The sequence below is a fragment of the Schistocerca nitens genome, chromosome 2 (genome assembly GCF_023898315.1).
Source record: "Schistocerca nitens isolate TAMUIC-IGC-003100 chromosome 2, iqSchNite1.1, whole genome shotgun sequence".
Lineage (NCBI taxonomy): Eukaryota > Metazoa > Arthropoda > Insecta > Orthoptera > Acrididae > Schistocerca > Schistocerca nitens.
The window spans coordinates 1,026,043,529-1,026,061,194 of NC_064615.1; the positions used below are offsets into that span (position 1 = coordinate 1,026,043,529).

At 45.0% G+C, this 17,666-nt stretch overlaps 1 protein-coding gene across 1 annotated transcript in view; it reads left to right on the forward strand.

Annotated features, from left to right (window-relative positions):
* Positions 1-17,666, forward strand: part of LOC126237373 (uncharacterized) — a 786,945-nt gene that overhangs the window by 380,096 nt on the left and 389,183 nt on the right. The window lies entirely within an intron of this gene.

Consider the following 17,666-nt stretch of genomic DNA (forward strand, 5'->3'; position numbering starts at 1 on the left):
CCCGGCACACAGTTTTAATCTGCAAAATAGTTTCATATCAGCGCACTCTCTGGCTGCGGACTGAAAATCTCATTCTGAAACCTGTTGGATATTGTGGTGTATGTAAACGGTTGTTTTCTGTTACATGCTTTAGTAGCTTAATGGATCTGTTCTTTGCATCTCTTTGCCAGTGTATGGAGGCATTTTCTCTTTGGTTAAAGAGTGCTCTAGGAGCCTACCGTTAAGGTTTCTTATATCTGGCTGTTTCACATGTTTTCTAGTGTCCTGAATTTTTTGCGAGCAATGTTATTTAATTTGTTTTTCTGGTGCTTTTAGCGCTTGTTTTGTCATATCATGTATCGATACCACCCCACGGGCATCACAAGAATGGAACTGGAAGTTTCTGTCTGACACCGACTGCGGCTGCGTGGAATTTGGTGGGCCCAATGAAACGCGCCCGCTGAGCCATGCCTAAATCGCCTGTGGACTATGAGAACACACTGCCCGCACGATATAGGACGGCCAGCGGCAGCAACACATCCTTACTCGCTCTAGATGCCACATCGCTATATGAAGTTACGCAGGCGCCGCCTAGTCGCGACTTCGTCACCACCGTTGTTGCTATTGTAAACGCCGTACTCCGTTTCTTGTTGCATCAATTTAAATGAGTCCCACCATTCTGTGATCCAAATCTCCTTACCGTTGTGAATGAAGTCGGACACAACATTCGTTGTACTTTGGCTGTGAATACTATACTGTTAAATTTCGTGTGTATCTTGCAGGACATGTATTCCATTACAAAAGTTTTCTTCTGAGATGCCTCACTGTATGCATTATGCTGTTCTCTGACATATATGAAACGGAAGTGGTAACACTTTCCTTTTCAGTGATCTGTTCTGGTAACCGGGCTGGCCAGCTGAGTACTTTAGATCAGTATCCTCTGATTATGAATTATATGTCACTTGTTTATTATATTTTGTCGGGTGGACCGTGATGCATTCCTTGTGTCTACCAATTGTAAAGCTCATTTAATTGGCCTGTGGCCGTTAACTCGGTCGATGTCTTTCTTTTAAAGTACTGTAAAAATTCCTTGTAAGAGACGATACTTATACCGTTTGGCCTCATGACAGTAAGAATTCCGTCGATTTTGAGAAGACCTGAATTCAGTCCACCAGTATATCTTTTAACGATGTAGGTGGAAAAGGACAGAAGCCTTCCCGTCCTTGACGCGCTGGTCAGGAAGGAGACTGATGGTACGTTGGGACGTGCCCTTTGCGGGAAGATTACTCAAACTGACTTGTATTTATTGGCTGATACTTGTCACTATCCGCCTCAGAGGGAAGGGGTAGTTCGTATCTTGGTTCACAGGGCCCACATCATCTCGAAACTGGAGTTTGTCAACTAAGTTAGCTCATCTTGAGGTGTCATTACAACAAAATGGTTATAGTGAGAGACAGATGAGACATATGTTGCGCCGTCGACCAAAAAGGGTGAATGATATATAGTGAAGCGCCAAAGAAACTGGTATAGGCATGCGTATTCAAATACAGAGATATGTAAACAGTCAGAATACGGAGCTATGGTCAGCAAAGTCTATATAAGACAACAAGTTTCTGGCACAGTTGTTATATCTGTTACTGCTGCTGCAATGGCAGGTTATCAAGATTTAAGCGAGTTTGAATGTGGTGTTACAGTCGGCGCACGAGCGATGGGACACAGCGTCTCCGAGGTAGCGATGAAGTGTACCGTGAATATCAGGAATCCGGTAAAACATCAAATCTCCGACATCGCTGTGGCTGGAAAACGATCCTGCAGGAACGGGACCAACGACGAACGAAGAGAATCGTTCAACGTGACATAACTGCAATCATTCTGCAGATTGCTGCAGATTGAAATGCTGGGCCATCAACAAGTTTCAGCGTGCGAACCATTCATGTGGTGGTGGTGGTGGTTAGTGTTTAACGTCCCGTCGACAACGAGGTCATTAGAGACGGAGCGCAAGCTCGGGTTAGGGAAGGATTGGGAAGGAAATCGGCCGTGCTCTTTCAAAGGAACCATCCCGGCATTTTCCTGAAACGATTTAGGGAAATCACGGAAAACCTAAATCAGGATGGCTGGAGACGGGATTGAACCGTCGTCCTTCCGAATGCGAGTCCAGTGTGCTAACCACTGCGCCACCTCGCTCGGTCGAACCATTCAACGAAACATCATCGATATGGGAGTCGAAGGCCCACTCGTGTATCCTTGATGACTGCACGACACATAGTTTTACATCTCGCCTGGACCCGTCAACACCGACACTGGACTGTTGATGACTCGAAACATGTTGCCTGGTCGGACGAGTATCGTTTCAAATTGTATCGAGCCGATGGAAATGTACGGATATGGAGACAACTTCATTAATCCATGCATCCTCTATGTCAGCAGGGGACTGTTCATGCTAGTGGAGGCTCTGTAATGGTGTGGGGCATGTGCAATTGAAGTGATATGGGACCCATGATACGTCTAGATACGACTGTGATATGTGGCACCTACGTAAGCATCCTGTCCTACCACCTGTATCCATTCATGACCATTCTGCATTCCGACGAACTTGGGCAATTCCAGCAGGACAATGCGACACCCCACACGCCCAGAATTTCTACAGAGTGGCTCCAGGAACACTCTTCTGAGTTCAAACACCTCCGTCAGCCATCAAACTCACCAGACATGAACATATTCAGCATATCTGGGCTGCCGTGCAACGCGCTGTTCCGAGGAGATCTCCACCGCCTGGCACTCTTACGGATTTATGGACAGCCCTGCAGGATTCATAGTGTCAGTTGCCTCCAGCACTACTTCAGACATTAGTTAAGTGCATGCCGCGTATTCTTGTGGCAGTTCTGCGTGCTCTCAGTGGTTCTCTGCCTCAAATTGTTTAGTGGAGCATCCTCTATGCCCTACTCAATTTTTGCACGCTCTTACGGAAACACCCTGTGAACATGCGTCTCATTGGCGGATACACGTTTAACTTTATAGACTTCCAGATCCCTAATTGGAACTGGGTGAGTCTGCCCTGAACTCTGCACTCGTACGTATTTTTGTTGACTTCGGTCCTCTGGCAAGTCTTCACTTTGAACTTAGGCGGTGAGTAATCAGTAGGATGATGAGATTTGCCATCTCAACGGTTCGGCTCAGCCCAGCAACGGTTAGCAGCGGCCGAAGTTCGGCGCACTTCGAGATGCCGGAAGCCACCTCAGTGGCTCTCACGGTAAGATCGTATCTGCAATGGACACTCCCGACTTCCAGGATTTTTTTAGGGTACATGAGTTGAATTCTGGTTTCTATTTTCTAGTCCCCCTAACTTGATCCACACGCTTCACGCACTGGTATGCAAGTTTTTCTGCAGTCTAATTCTTGCTCCAAAGTGAATTTTTCTCTTAACCACTCATGTTAGTTTCGATGTCGAGTTCACCCGACTGGTGATGTTTCTTTCTGATTCTTTCTTTACTCATTGATCTGTTGTATGCTCTGTTCGAATTCATAACGTTTTTGTGTAATTTTAAAGTTTGTCAATCATGATTGAAAGCATAATTCGTGTTCTTTATGTGTCTGGGCAACATCTCAATCGTGATTGTCAAACATCATGCTGGTGGTAACCCTAAAACCATTCATTTTCTCATTATTTTTCTTAATTAAATAAAATTCATTCTCAAATTGCTTTATAACCTCGACCTTTATGTGCCATAAGTAATTTTTACACACTATTTGAATAAGTATTATTTTATCACATCAAAATGTATCATTCAACAACAATTAACGTAAATTATTCAAACGCAATTACCATGTCCTCCAACGATAAGTACTGGGTGAGCCCCCTGACGAGTTCAGGAACTTAACAAATAACGTTTTCCGATGTGCGCGGCAGTTGATTCTTCAAGTGGCCTATCAGCTTCATGGGAGTAATCTATCATTTTATATGTTCTGGGGTGATAGGTTCAGCATAACGACGGAGTATCTGATAAGCAAGAGGTCGTGTTCACAGCACACCCTGTGTCTGGCATAAATTGGCCTCCCCTTCATTCCTTTTCTCATGATAGGGGATACGAGCTTTCTTTCTTTTCATCCATGGTCAGATAAAATTTTTTCTCTCATTCAGATATGCAGATGTAAGAATCGAATACTCAATAAAGTTACGAACAAGAGTACACAACTGTTAACAAATATGTTTAAATTTTGGGAATATATTTGATGTTAGCTAACTGTGCAGCGCTTTTCGTAATTGTGTAAATTTTTCTCCTAGCATTTTGTCTGCACCGTCTACATTTTTTTCTAGTATTCTTTCTGCATTATCAGCAATAAACGCGTGAACTTTCTGTGCACTGCACGTCATAGGAATAGGCAGGTGCATCGGAGCTTTTAGAGAATGAGAACTAGAAGCCAGACGAGACAATTAGGCAATACGGAAACCGTAACAGCGTTCATTCCTGCGGAAGCAGGTGATAGTGTAGATACGTCTGTAAACGGGGGAGCAGTTTCAAGTGGAAGATAGTAGTAATGTGGACGACAGCCTATTAGGTACAAATCAGGATCAGGCAGCCACAATGAGTGATGATAGTTACGAGATAGGTGGTAGTATATAAAACACGCAGGGCACGGAAACGCATTTCACTCAGCCGGTCGTAATGATTTCAACAGTGGTAGGAGCAGCATGAGCAACCGAGGACATAATGAGTGTGCTACGGAAAAATCATATCTGACGGGGAAGAGAATAAGAAGTTACAGAAGAAACGAGTCGAAGAACGAGATAGGGAGTACGAAAAGTCACAGGAGGAACTTACTAAGAAGACAGAGGCGAGATTGCAGCCATTTACTGAGGCAACACACAAAAAGGCAAATCAAAATAAGACATAAAGAAAATCAGAAAACCGATGAGGCTTTCCAAGAAAAACAAGATGTCATCAACAAGGAAGTCTCAATGGAGTCACATAACCAAGAAGAAAGGAAATCTAAACTATCAGAAAGAGAATTCCAGCAAGTACAACAGGAAGCTACCGATATAGAACGGCGTCAGGATGACCAGGAAGATAGAACTGGAGAAGCAGTACAAAGAACTGAAGAGGTAGCAGCGGCAGTACGTGCCATTCCGGCTCAAATGGGACGCACAGTCGAGGAGGTGGAACGTGACGTAGAGACAGGCTCAGACAGGATGCCCCTCTACCAGTTCCTACTCGGCAGAGTGCAGGAACGGATGAAACGTTCTGAGCCATGAGGAAATATCAACAGGGAAAGCAAATGGCAGGCGGAATTAATGTGCCGAGGAACTAGGCGCTCCCGCAATCAAAGAAGCGCCCGTGTTAGGCACGGAGGTTGGCGCCAGCGCAAATGAGTGCAACATACCGTTCGCTCTTGAAGTTACAGTAAGAAGCGACAGAAGTCAGTCTCCAAACTGTAACACGTGCCTGTCGTCACGAACACTGCGTGGCGCATATCGTGAACCGCGCCCGGCGGTCATCCAGGCAGCGAAGTCGGCAGCGGGGGAGGTCTTCGACCATTACGTTTTCTTACGACTCAGTAGATTACGTCTGGATGAGACTGCCCGCCACAACGAAAGTTGCGACACAGGAAGACAGTAAAGCGAGCAAGAGACAGCATCAAGCAGGGCGCGCGCAAGCGTAAAAGGAATGCCAATAGCAGAGCGTGTCCTTGGACCAACCATGTGAGGATGAAAGAACAGAGGTTCGTAATGCAGAGTGTAAAGGTGCCCAGATTGTGGAAGTGAGAGCACCTGACACGTGGCGCAATGAGCGGCAGAACGGTACAAACCACCAATGACTGCAATCGACCACCAATATGGAGCCTAAAACAAACCCGTCGTAGAGACGCAGCGGAGACGACCAGAAGGAGTGGAAAAGTTAAAGTACGTAGCTTGTAATTTTAGGGTATAGGAAGCTCGTACATTGTGTCCACCTAGGAAATAAGTACGTTTTTGTAGGGTAATATTTCGGGGATTGTTGTGTAATTTGTTTTATCATGTGTCTTTCTTTCGGTTCCTTTTGCAAAGTGTATTTAGTTCAGCAAAAAGGGTAATATTTGTGTTTTCTTGTGGTGGCGGTCTTGTAGCCTCCTTGTGGAAAAATCTCGATAAAGGCGAATGCTGGAGGGAATAAATGGTTTTGTTTCTTGGCAATGTCCTACACGCTACGCTCTCTATCGAATGACTATAGTAAAATTTTAGCTAAAAAAGTAGGAGGTATTTGAGACTGCACACTTGTACATGCGTCTTCATATATAGGAGAGTGAGAGAGGAAGTATTTTTGGGATAAGTACAGGCATCACATATAACTACACTTAAAATGCTGCAGCATGACTTAAGTCTTCCCTGAACATAGTTTCTGTGTCATACTATATTAAGAGGTGTATGTGTATGTGTGTGTGTGTGTGTGTGTGTGCGTGTGTGTTTGTTTGTTTGTTTGTGGTGGGAGGAGGGGTTGGACAGAGAGAGAGAGAGTGAATATTAAGTAACTGACAGAAAAAGAATCTAAAAACTTCGCATCATATAGTATCAGGAAGTTGGCCTGCAATAAAGCATGTACCACTGCTATATTACATAGCGCATTGCATGGTATTAATATCTTTCATATTACAAAATATCTTCAAAGTAGCCATCTGTAGCTGCACCACCGTTTAGGATAGGGAAAGTTAGTTTTGTGCTATATTCAGAGCACGAGTTACAGCCAAGTGTAGGCCACATTGCAGTAAGTTACGCATACCAGCAGTTGTGAAGGCAAATAGGGGCCACAGGGGCATAGAACTGCCAGAGAGGCCGCACACAGCGGTTTCCATGGCGCAAGTCACAGGCAAAAGTGGGGCACTGGCCAACCTAAGTGTTATGCATACGCGAAGCGGCGCGCTTGGCAAAACAGAGGTGCACAACCGAGTACAAATAGGTGCCATTTTCTTACGAGATTCATTGAAATGTGGCAGCTCTCCTGGACGGCGAGGCGTGTCACACCGCCGGTTACACGCAACAACAGGTGGGGCGACAACGTCCCAGTCCACGGCAGGTCGTCGGTTCGACCCTCTGATGGCGGCATGGTGTCTGCAGCCAGCCAGCGGCGGGCCACTCTTCGGCTCGCTACCGCGGGCAGTCGTCACGGCTCCCGACACGCACCGGAGACTAACGAGGCGAGGGCCGCAGATTCGGACGCCGGATCGCGGACGGTCGTTGCCACCGCAATCTCAGCTACGCCAGCGAGGCAGAAGCAGCAGCGGTGCCGGCCTACGGCTCCCGGCAGGGCAGCGCGGAAATAACGAGGACGGTAGCCGCTGAGTCGGCTGCTGGCGCATCCATCCTCAGGTAATTGGAACTCTGCAGATGGCGTACAAGGCCGGCAGGACACAGTGCGGTGCACTGGGTCGCTGGGCGGTGGTTTCAGCATTGCGGGATCCTGTGACGCATGCCGAGGTGAACGGAGCACTGTAGTTGAAGCAAATAAATCAACTGGAAAGTTCTCACTAAGCTTCAATATGGCACCTCCTGGCAACCATCCACTACATTTGATGTCTTCCCGCTACATTTGGTCATCCTGATACATTCGGTGGCAGAAGCCACCACAACACATCGTAGGATGCAGTGCAATAGTGAAATCTTTTATAGAAGAAATAGTATCGATACGTTGCGCCATTTCCGAATTAATTATCATGCAAGTTATCCATCAGGCCATAGCACGCGCAAATTCAAGCTGCCCCCCAGAGACTGTGTCGTCAAATGTGTTCTTCATTTGGATTCCTAAAACCGAACATGAGAGAGATACAAGAAGTGCGCCGGCCGGGGTGGCCGAGCGGTTCTAGGCGCTACAGTTTGGATCCGCGCGACCGCTACGGTCGCAGGTTCGAATCCTGCCTCGGGCATGGATGTGTGTGATGTCCTTAGGTTAGTTAGGTTTACGTAGTTCTAAGTTCTAGGGGACAGATGACCTCAGCAGTTAAGTCTCATAGTGTTCAGAGCCATTTGAATTTTTGAACAAAAAGTGCACATGGTATCGAACCCCAGCCAAAGGTTGAATAGTCTCGTCCGCTATCATCTACGCTATGAGAACATCTGACATTAATAGTACCTGACAGGCCACTTGAATTTGCGCGAGCATATGCCTGATTTGCTAACTTCAATGCGAAGTAAGTCGAAAACAGTGCATTGTATGGAACTTTTTCTTAGCGATTATTTCTCTGCGCAATCTATTCTGCAACACCCTTACAAGCCTTACGGGCTGTTTTTGACCACATTGTATGTCGCAGCATGAATTCTATTATTCTTTCAAATGTCCCAGCCCATAAAGGAATAGCGTCATAGGCTGCACAGCCAATCTGTTCAAGGGTCTGCACATCAGCAGCTGGGGTTCAGCATACGCAATAAGTATGTTGTCCTCGGCGGCGAGTGTTCATCAGAGACAAGGGTATCGCCAGAAGCGCCACAGCGAAATATGATACGGGCGTTATTGTTCTCTATGTACATAAATGATTTGGCAGACGGGGAGGGCAGCAATCTGCGGTTGTTTGCTGTTGATACCATGGTGCACGGTAAGGTGCCTTAGTTGAATGACTGCAGGAAGATACAAGATGACTTAGACAAAACTTCCAGTTGGTATGGTGAATGGCAGCTAGCCCTATATGAGGAAAAATGTAAGTTAATGAGTGGGAAGAACAAATGTGTTGTGTTTGGATACAGTATTACTAGTGTTCTGCTTGACCCAGTCAAGTTGTTTAAATATCTGGGCGTAACATTGCAAAGCGATATGATATGGCACGAGCATGTGAGAACTCTGGTACGGAAGGCGAATGGTCGACTTCGGTTTATTGGGAGAATGTTAGGAAACCGTTGTTCACCTATTAAGGTGACCGCATATAGGGCGCTGGTGCGAGTGTTTGCTCTCCGTATCAGGTCGGATTGAAGGGAGACATCGAAGCAATTCAGAGTTGCCAGTGGCTCTAATAGCACATCAGTACTACGGAGACGCTTCGGGAAGTCAAATGGAAATTCCCGGAGAAAAACACTACTGAGAAAATTTGGAGAAGCGGCAGTTGAAGTTGAATACCAAACGATTCTACTCCCTCCAACAAACATCGCCCATAAGGACCACGAAGATAAGATACGAGAAATTAGGTTCAAAAATGGTTCAAATGGCTCTGAGCACTATGGGACTTGACATGTGAGGTCATCAGTCCCCTAGAACTTAAACTACTTAAACCTACATAACCTAAGGACATCACACACATCCACGCCAGATTCAGGATTCGAAACTGCGACCGTAGCGATCACACGGTTCCTGACTGAAGCGCCGAGAACCGCTCGGCCACAGCGGCCGGCAGGCTCTCAATAAGAGAAGTATCCAGTTGTCTCGTAGTGAACCAAAGCGATTTTGTTCGGACATGGAGGAGACAGAGAGAGAGAGGAATTGTCGATGACGTGCCTCCCTCAATCCGCCCAAGGGCTACTACTGCAGTGGATGACCGCTACCTACTCATTATGGCTCGGAGGAATCCTTGCAGCAACGCCACCATGTTGAATAATGCTTTTTGTGCAGGACGTCGTGTTACGACTCCAACTGTGCGCAGTAGGCTTCATGATGCGCAACTTCACTCACGACATCCATGCAACCGCGACACTATGCAGAGTGGTACAGATGGGCCCAACAACATGTCGAATGGACCCCTCGGGATTGGCATCACGTTCCCTTCACCGATGAGTGTCGCATATGCCTTCAACCAGAGAATCGTCGGAGACGTGTTTGGAGGCAACCTGGTCAGGCTAAACGCCTTAGACACACTGTTTAGAGAGTGCAGCAAAGTGGACGTTCCCTGCTCTTTTGGGGTGGCATTATGTGGGGCCGACGTACGCCGCGTGTGGTCGTGGAACGGCTGTATGATACGTGAATGCTATCCTCCGACCGATAGTGCAACCATATCGGCAGCATATTGGCGAGGCATTCGTCTTCACTGACGACACTTCTCGGCCCCATCGTGCACATCTTGTGAATGACTTCCTTCAGAATAACGACATCGCTCGACTAGAGTGGCCTGCATGTTCTCCAGACACGAACCCTACCGGCATGCCTGGGATAGACTGAAAACGGCTGTTTATGGATGACGTGACTCACCAACCACTCTGAGGGATCTACGCCGAATCGCCATTGAGGAGTGGGATAATATGGACCAACAGTGCCTTGATGAGCTTGTGGATAGTATGCCACGGCGAATACAGACATGCATCAATGCAAGAGGACGTACTACAGGGTATTGGAGGTACCTATGTGTACAGCAATCTGGACCACCATCTCTGAATGTCTAGCTGTATAGTGGTACAACATGCAATGTGTGTTTTCATGAACAATAAAAAGGGCATAAATGATGTTTATGTTGATCTCTATTCCAATTTTATGTACAGGTTCCGGAACCCTCGGAACCGAGGTTCAAATGGCTCTGAGCACTATGGGACAACTTCTGAGGTCATCAGTCCCCTAGAACTTAGAACTACTTAAACCTAACTAACCTAAGGACATCACACACATCCATGCCCGAGGCAGGATTCGAACCTGCGACCGTAGCGATCGCGCGGTTCCAGACTGTAGAGCCTAGAACCGCTCGATTACTCCAGCCGGCTAGGAACCGAGGTGATGCAAACTTTTTTGACGTGTGTAGTTGCCGAGCAAAAGCCAGTGGTGTTGCTCATCGACCAGAAGTTAATTTATTGATTTTACATGTTTCAGACATGTCCAGAATTGACTGGACGCTATTTGCAAAGGGAAAACATAATATTTTACTTGATGTTTTGATTAAGAAATCAGCTACAGCTTGTAAAGCACCGTCCAGCAGAATACAAGGCTGCCAAAAGCGGAGAGACGCAACATTATTCAAAGTAGTCTCGTTTTGTGTCAGATAGCAGATAAAAACCACCTGGTAGTGCTCATCCTGTAAACACTAATTTATCCATTTTTATTTTTCAAATGCGTGGGAAATGAACACCACCTGACTTAATAAACTTTAAAGAAGCTATTTCTGTTGATTATTGATTGAATATGCAGGTAAGTTTTTTAACTTATAGTAGCACACTGAAGCTAAATTAAACATTGGAATTCAATCGCACACGAAAGTATGTCGTACTTTGTCTCAAAGAATTGTGATATATAATCTCATCTTTTATATTTTAGATCGTTACAAATCAGAACGCAGCTGGTTTGGGAAAGTCAGAAGACATTTCTGCTATCTTGTTGATTGAAAAGGGATTCAAACCATTTACAACACTACCCAGCACATTGCAAGGCAGATTATTGAGTGAAAATGTATAGACCTAGTAGGCAATTCATACTTCACAAGAAATAACTGCCATTTAGAACGAAGTTAGGGTGCTCAAGCTGTAAAATCTAATTTTATCCATGCTTATGTTTCATATGGATACAAAATAGTCTTTATGAGATGAACGAAATAGATGTAACGTCCAGTACATCTACAGAGTCCTTGAGAACGGAGATGAAGTTGCGAAATGCGCTGGACAACAATTATCAAGTAAAATTTGTTACTGAAGGTGGAATATTATTAATAACTAGTCCCTAACCTACTAATTATGTAACACTTTTGTGCAGTCCATTGTAATTCATAAGTTGGTCTTAGATACGGATATCTGTGACAACAGTGAAACAGTACGTCACGTACAAAAGTCTGTGACCGTTTGTTGTTAACCAAGCCGTCACGCACATTGCAACGGATAGTGTAGCTCTACAATTTCGTGTAACAGGTTTACAGTCCTCCCATGCAGTGGCACCAAAAGAAAGGATGATATGCGTTCTCTTCTTCTCTACAAGTGAGAACAGGTGTCTCTACAATGTCTGTCTATTAGAGGGGCGGGCTTCCTAGGCACTGAATTAGTGTTGATTTCGTGGAGTAGGTGTCCGGTGGGTGAATTGTTGTGTATTTATTTTCTTTATGCCTTGTTGTATCCTCCCATTCCCATTTCCAGTGTTCTATCACGTATCTGTGTAGGACATGCGTACTTCGATAATCAGCACTTGGGATTGCAATCTAGCAGCTTCTTTGGCTAAGCAGACGAAAGCTTCTTTGCCAGTGAGCCCACAGTGCGATTCCACCCAAGCGAAATTAATAGAAGACTTTCCTGGAAATTTTGGAATTTGTGGTAAGGTCTTACGGGACCTAACTGCTGAAGTCATCGCTCCCTAAGCTTACACACTAATTAACCTAACTTAAACTAACTTACGTTAAGGACGACACACACACCTATGCCCGAGGGAGGACTCGAACCTCCGACGGGGGCAGCCGCGCGGACCGTGACAAGACGCCTTAAACCGCGAGGCTACCCCGCGCGACGAATACTTTCCTCACGTATCGATTCCAGCGCGTCGATAATCTACATCTACATCTACATCCCTACTCCGCAAGCCACCTGACGGTGTGTGGTGGAGGGTACCTTGAGTACCTCTATCGGTTCTCCCTTCTATTCCAGTCTCGTATTGTTCGTGGAAAGAAGGATTGTCGGTATGCCTCTGTGTGGGTTCTAATATCTCCGATTTTACCCTCATGGTCTCTTCGCGAGATATACGTAGGAGGGAGCAATATACTGCTTGACTCCTCGGTGAAGGTATGTTCTCGAAACTTCAACAAAACCCCGTTCCGAGCTACTGAGCGTTTCTCCTGCAGAGTCTCCCACTGGAGTTTATCTGTCATCTCCGTAACGCTTTCGCTATTACTAAATGATCCTGTAACGAAGCGCGCTGCTCTCCGTTGGATCTTCTCTATCTCTTCTATCAACCCTATCTGGTACGGATCCCACACTGCTGAGCAGCATTCAAGCAGTGGGCGAACAAGCGTACTGTAACCTACTTCCTTTGTTTTCGGATTGCATTTCCTTAGGATTCTTCCAATGAATCTCAGTCTAGCATCTGCTTTACCGACGATCAACTTTATATGATCATTCCATTTTAAATCACTCCTAATGCGTACTCCCAGATAATTTATGGAATTAACTGCTTACAGTTGCTGACCTGCTATGTTGTAGCTAAATGATATGGGATTTTTCTTTCTATGTATTTGCAGCACATTACACTTATCTACATTGAGATTCAATTGCCATTCCCTGCACCATGCGTCAATTCTTTGCAGATCCTCCTGCATTTCACTACAATTTTCCATTGTTACAACCTCTCGATATACCACAGCATCATCCGCAAAAAGCCTCAGTGAACTTCCGATGTCATCCACAAGGTCATTTATGTATATTGTGAATAGCAACGGTCCTACGACACTCCCCTGCGGCACAACTGAAATCACTCTTACTTCGGAAGACTTCTGTCCATTGAGAATGACATGCTGCGTTCTATTATCTAGGAACTCTTCAATCCAATCACACAATTGGTCTGATAGTCCATATGCTCTTACTTTGTTCACTAAACGACTGTGGGGAACTGTATCGAACGCCTTGCGGAAGTCAAGAAACACGGCATCTACCTGGGAACCCGTGTCTATGGCCCTCTGAGTCTCGTGGACGAATAGGGCGAGCTGGGTTTCACACGATCGTCTTTTTCGAAACCCATGCTGATTCGTACAGAGTAGATTTCTAGTTTCCAGAAAAGTCATTATACTCGAACATAATACGTGTTCCAAAATTCTACAACTGTATACAATGGGGCTTTCAGTCGAACAGGTGCTACAATTTTTAAGTACTGTCTAGTATGTGAAATGTCATTGATGCAGTCATTATACACGCCTCTATTGGTAGCTTGAATAGCACAGACTTCGGCAAACATGATATGCAATACGCCCTTCCGACAGGGTCAGCGGGTTTGTAGTTATCAGTACGGATACATTTTTCCTCATTATACTGTCTTGAAACGTGCGCCAAAGTTGTATTCTGCCTTGACGTCAAATATGTGGGATCTAGGAAGCTTGCCGCCTCGGATCGCTAGGAAACATTCAAGTAAATCGTATTAATGAATTATATTACAAAAGGAAATGACTATAATACTTAACTTTCTGTTTGTCATATATGTCGCAAGCGAAGAGCGACAGACAAAATAAACAAAAATGAATTATATTACAAAAGGAAATGACTATAATACTTAACTTTCTGTTTGTCATATATGTCGCAAGCGAAGAGCGACAGACAAAATAAACAATGTTCTTCAGTATATACAACTCCTAGGTCGCTGGTCTTGAAGTGCCTCATCATGATGCTGCTGTGGAAGTGAGCCGCGACCACACGGCGCGGCACTTATGTCCATGTCGCATAGAGGCCGCTGCTGTCGCGTTGTCGTCCTGGAGAGGGGTGGGTCAGCGTGCAATTGGCTGACGTCTTGTCACACCCCTCTCTGCTCTCTCGTTTCCGACTGGCGTTCCGGAGCTTGACTTAACGCCGCCTCGTGGTCAAGGCAAGTTATTTCGTTCAACTTAGATTATTTCTGTGGGAATGGGACGCTAAAAATGGGCCGGCATGACTCCTCGTCCTCCGTCAGCTCCTTCCCCCCTCCCCCTAGCCCCCACTTCGTTTTTTTCTCCTTTCCTCTTTTCTTTCCCATCATCTGTCCAGGTTCCCCATATCTGCCCTCGGCTGTGGTGAGTCATATTTATGCCAACTTTTTAGTGCAGTGTTCAAGTGAGTGTTCAGTGTTGTGCGTCTTTCCAAAGTGTGGAGAACAGAAATTATGCTGTCGCTGGCTGTGATTTTTATGTCTCTTGCGAACAGAAACCAGACTGTCGCCGTGTTTTTTAATTATCTGTCTATTATTTTACCTGTCTGCTTCCTGCATACTTTATTAGCATCGCCAACCCTTTGTTTTATGTTTTAAGTTCCACAATTTTCCGCCATTTTACCATTTAAGTCGCCGATCTTATCGCCTTCTTTTATTATTTATTATCTTCATTTTTTTAAAAACAAATTCTGTAGGCTGAAGAGCAGCGTACTAAGCTGCTGCCAGCCCGCCCCTTTCGGTGAGAATCGAATCTCAATAAAGAAACAAAAAAGTCAAGGCCGGCCATCACGTGTTAAACTTTATGCGGGCCGAGTGAGAAAGCCGCATGGGGGCCGCGGCTCGGCCTGCCTTGGCTTTGCTCGTTCCTTCCCGGAAGCACGAGGTACAACGCCATGTTTCACGTAATGCTGCAGTGTGGCATTTTTAGGTCGGCACGAATCTCTTCTGTTCAGCAGAATCTTGGTGTGAACGCTCTTTTCCCTTCGCTATGTGAAGGACATTCACAGATCCATTTATAGGCCCAGTAGCCATTTCCACGAAAAGAGGAATTCCAGAGATCTGTCATCACAAGGCTCCAAAAATGACTGGGAATGACGGAAGAGAAGGATGAGAGTTCTCAATATCTATTATGCAATTGCATAAACGAAGGGGTTCTGCGAATAAGCTATGAAACGCTGGTGCAATATCATACAGAAAGAACTGCAATATTTAGTTGATCATGAAAGAGCAAAAAATTATAACGACCGATTGATGGTATTAATTGTTCAGTACATCAAGAAGCAGCCTGTGCCAGATTTGCGGGCGTGCTGCACGTGAAGAAATTGGTGCTATGGCTAGCAAAATTTCTGAAGCGGCACGAATTATCCCACTGTCAGTTGCAACAGTTTTTCTGTCGAACTGAATGAAGAGTATGCAGACTTAATATATTACTGCAAAGTATGTTGGTTAAATCAAGGGGAGTGTCTGGAACCATTTTTCTATTTAAAACTCTCTACTGTTTAATTTAAGAAGGAAAAAGGAGAGCAGGAATAATAATAAAACATCCACAAGGGTTTGGACTCGACTGCCCACTGCCCGCAATAAGATATCGCAATGCGAGAATCAACTTCTTTCTGATTTGATAAGGAAGCATTTAAAAAGAAAATCCCGTTGTATACGGAACAAATTCTGACAAACATAATTCAGTTCGCTAAGCTCACTGCCATTAAATGTAAGCGCGGCGTTTTAAGAATTCTCTGTGGCCTTGAATGAATTACAAGGACAGTTTCCTAAACGTTTCGAATATACTGCCAATCTTAGGCCCCTGAAAACATGGACAGTAGTTGCGACCAGTAATATTAGCCAGTACCTGCCGCAAGTAGTTATCCGTCCACTGTTGCCGTGTGTAGGGGTGCTTCCGCTTCACCCTCTAGGAGGCTACTGGCGGCGAGCAAATTCAAGCGGGTTTGAGTTTGTCGGCCACTGAAGATCCAGTAACAATCTCACGTGATCTAGTGGCGGACGTGTCTTATAAAGGTCGCCAGTAGAGGGAAGAAATATGTTGTGCATATTGCACTTTCAATGCGGAAGGTCTTTAGTATCTTCAGAAGCGCACTCAGAATAAACCGCTAGTGTAAAATGGACAATATAAGTGTATTTTTAGGGACTTACGTAAACTATGAACTACTATATACGTCATTGTGATTATGCCAATAAGGCGAAGAGGGAGAGATCTATGGTAATGTTAAACAGTGACTTAGTGGGCCTTGGGGTTGCAGTTCCTGACGTGTGTGTCTGAGAGCCCGTATAGTAAAGACCACATACAGAGGTGAGCTCTTGAAGGAGAGTTCATCAAAGACAAGCGGAGCGGGCACTGACGGTATCTGAGTACCGAAGGATTCACTGCAGCCGACAGTTTCTTGAGAGATGTGTTCATCACGAGGAGGTCGACAGCGAATTTGGAAAGTAATTTTTAATCCCTGTGTGTGTCAAATCAGAACCGTGAGCACAGGTAAACCAGTAAATTGGTATTCAAATAATTGTCACTTTCCTAGACGTTAGGTTACGTTATTTCGATTACTTACAAAAAAGTAAAAGCATAGAACGTATTTGAAACCATAATGAGTAAAGGACAATAGCAGTTATTAAAAACAGCCACTCTCCAGACTATGTGATTTAATAAGATAATAGGCTATATCAAACAACTATTAGTATATATTATTAACATGTAAACGAACTGTGAGTCATTGTAAAATGACAGTAGTAAGATGTTCAGAACAATTTATATTACAGAGTTTATCAGTAGCTAAGTAGGCCGTAAGTACATTTGCAGTGCTATTTATTACAAGCCAACAGCTTTCATCTGCCAAGAAGCTCGTCCTTTGCCACCGAAGAACTCAGCCACCTCCATCCTTATTTCAAAAGTAGTTTTCAAATATGTGTCTGTCGCGTAAGCCCGTCTCAACGACGGTAGTTCTGTTCCAGTGGAATATCACTGGCCAGGGAGAAAAATCCCAATGTCAGTGTCCTCGTGGTCAACCCATCCTGTTTCAAAGATCATTTCAGGTGACATTCCTTGCAACCACTTCTGGAGAGTACATGTACATAGCACAGTCAAATCTACCGTTTCTAAATTAAGATTTTTGTTACAACGATTTAGGCAAAAGAAACGGCTTCACAAATTGAACAAGTCAATAAAGAGTTGGTCGAACTTTGGTCCTTATGCAAGGAGTTATTGGGCTTGGCATTGACTGAAAGAGTTGCTGGATGTTTTCTTGAGAGGTATCGTGCCAAACTTCTTCCAATTGGCGCGTTAGACCGTGAAAATACCGAGCTGGTTCGAGAGCCCTGCCCCTAATGCTCAAAAGGGTCTCAACAGGGGAAAAATCCGATGAGCTTGCTGGCCAAGATAAGGTTTGGCAAGCACGAAGACAATAGAAACTCTCGTTGTATGCAGGCGGAAATTATCTGGCT